Here is a 2714-nt window from a genome sequence, read left to right as displayed (position 1 = left end):
TCATTGATAACCACCTTCTCCCTCATTTATCCCCTATTTTCAAGCACCTTGTCCTGCTCTGTGTTCCAACTGTTCCAAGAAAAACCTCTACTAATACATCCCTGTCTAGAATGAAGAAAATGTATGCAAAAGTATGAAATCAAGACAAATTCATACAGTATTTGGCATACCATTTACTGTAAATGTAATCAATCACTAAACTTAATTGACAAATCATTGAGAAAGCTTTGAACCTTTGCAGAATTGCAGCAAAAGTAAACTATCAAATAATCTGCATCTCATAGCATTCTGTTCATTCTGTTGTTGAATCTATGTATGGCTCTGCACAATTATGTTTGATTATTGCACTCCAATTTAATGGCAATGGCATCAGATTAGACTTGCGCACTATCCCCCATTATGCATACCTGCAATAGGGTTCAACCTTGCATGATTTCATGTTAATGGACACAACAAACAAAAGACAATGGGTTCTCATTTTTCAGCCTGTTTGTTTTAATTAATTTTTGAGAAAACATGTAAATTGTGCAAGCAGCAAAAAAAAAATTGATAATTGCTTGGTTAATTGTTGCAGAGTGCAATTAAAATATAATTGAAAGTTGCTGAAGACCCAGGAGTCTCATGTATGCCTCTGAATTCTTCCACAGATTATTGCAAAGAAACAAAACAAAAACAAAATTAAATCTGAAATGACAAAATTGTATAAACATTTCTGAGGAACACTAGCAGTGATTTATTAATTTAATGTTGCTGATACCCGGAGATTTTGAAGCAAAAGTTAGAATCAAACACAAACTTTACATCACAACGATGTATGGAACATAGTGACTTTAAGGTACCCATGGGAAAAAAATCCAATGGAGTCTAGTACTTTGCAATGATATGTCCTTGAAATTTGCTGATTGCAAATGCAGGTCTCACAGGAAACTGATGATGCGTTAAACTGAAAATCACCAGACCGAATCTGAGAGCTCCACGTATGCCAACCATTGTGTATTCCCAGAGTTATGTTAGCATCAATCACATGTTGATAACCTCAATACCAAAGATGCAAAGGAAAAAAAAACTTACATTTAGTTTTAAGGTGAGAATGGGAAGGACATGGGAATTAAAGTGTTATAAAGTAACCTGTCACAAAAAAAAGTGAATCTGGGTGTCCTTAACCTCCTGGAAAGTATGATTGTGGACAGAAACATGCAAGCCAACGGATAATCAAACCAGATACTCCTCCAATATCCTATGCCCTCTGAATATGACAAAATCAAGAGGGGAGAATGTGGGATAAATTGAACATCATGCAAAATTTAACATTCTTTTATTGCATTTGTTCTGTGTGTACTTTACACAATAAATTCAGCTAATGGCATAATCTAAATGTAAATATTCAAAACTTTCAGCAGGCCAGGCAACATTTGAGGATGGGACCACTGGATCTGAAATGTTAACTGTTTCTCTTGCACAGATGCTGTCTGACCTATTGAAAATTTTGAGCATTTTCTGTGTTATATTGATATTTCCACCAACTGCCGTTTTTGACTTCATTTTTATGTGATCTGTTTTCCCCATAAGATAGAATAAGGAATATGTTAAGTGAATTAAGTAAATATTGTTCTTGGACTCCCCCTGGTGGCTGGTTATGGAGCAGCACAGATATTTGCTTTGAAATAGGAAACTTGGGACTTTTAAAGTGGCAACCATGGATCTCTTCAAATATTTACAGTTTACCACATTGAATTAAATTGAATTGAATTGAATTGAATTGAATTATCCTTTTTATTTTGGTCTGAACAAAATTTCTGCAGTCATACATATAATAATAAATATCAAAAACACACAATAAATACAAATTTAACATCCACCACAGTGAGTTCACCAGGCACCTCCTCACTGTGATGGAAGGCAAAAGTCTTAAAGTCTCTGTCTCTTCGCTCCTTGTTCTCCCTCTGCGCCGAGGCGATTCAGGCTTCAGACGTTGTGACCCCGCTGGGTGATGGTAAGTAAGTCAGTCCCGCGGCTGAACCCAAGCACCGCGAACGGGCCGGTTCAAACTCCGTGGCCCAGGGTGGTCGAAGCTGCCGAAGCTGCCGCCCTCCAGTCCAGCGGACGAAGCTGTTGTTGCGGGAGCTCCGGAAAAACAGGTCACCAACCTGTGACCAGCGAGCTCCCAACGATGTCATCCACTGGGCCCGCGGCCGAGTCCACCGGGCCCGTGGCCGAGCCTCCGAAGTCTGGTCGCCACCGTCTGAACGCCGGAACGCTGCCACAGCTCCGGTCGAGTCGCCGCTGCCGCCGGAACGTCGGAACACCGCCATAGCTCCGAAGTCGAGTCGCCTCTGCAGCTGGAATGCTGCCACTGCCCCGAGGCCGCCAGCTCCGCCATTAGGCCTCGGCGCAGACAGAGACGGAGACGGGGGATATGACAAGAAAAGTCACATCCCCCCCCCGAAGGAAGAGACCAAAAACATGTTTCTCCTCCCCCCCCCACACAGATACACAACCTAATAAACCCAAATTAACTAAAACAGGACAAAAGAACAAAAAAAAAGAAAAAACAGACGGACTGCAGGCAAGCCGCAGCTGCTAAGGCAGCGCCGCCATCTTCAATAGTTCACATAGTTCCTATCAGACCTTAGATGTGTTTAATTGTGCAAATAATTAAAATCTATCAGTTCGTTATAGGTCTGTTAATCTAATTAATTGCTAACCAACAAATC

Source organism: Amblyraja radiata, chromosome 15 (genome assembly GCF_010909765.2).
Source record: "Amblyraja radiata isolate CabotCenter1 chromosome 15, sAmbRad1.1.pri, whole genome shotgun sequence".
NCBI lineage: Eukaryota > Metazoa > Chordata > Chondrichthyes > Rajiformes > Rajidae > Amblyraja > Amblyraja radiata.
Note: the sequence above shows the minus strand (reverse complement) of the source record.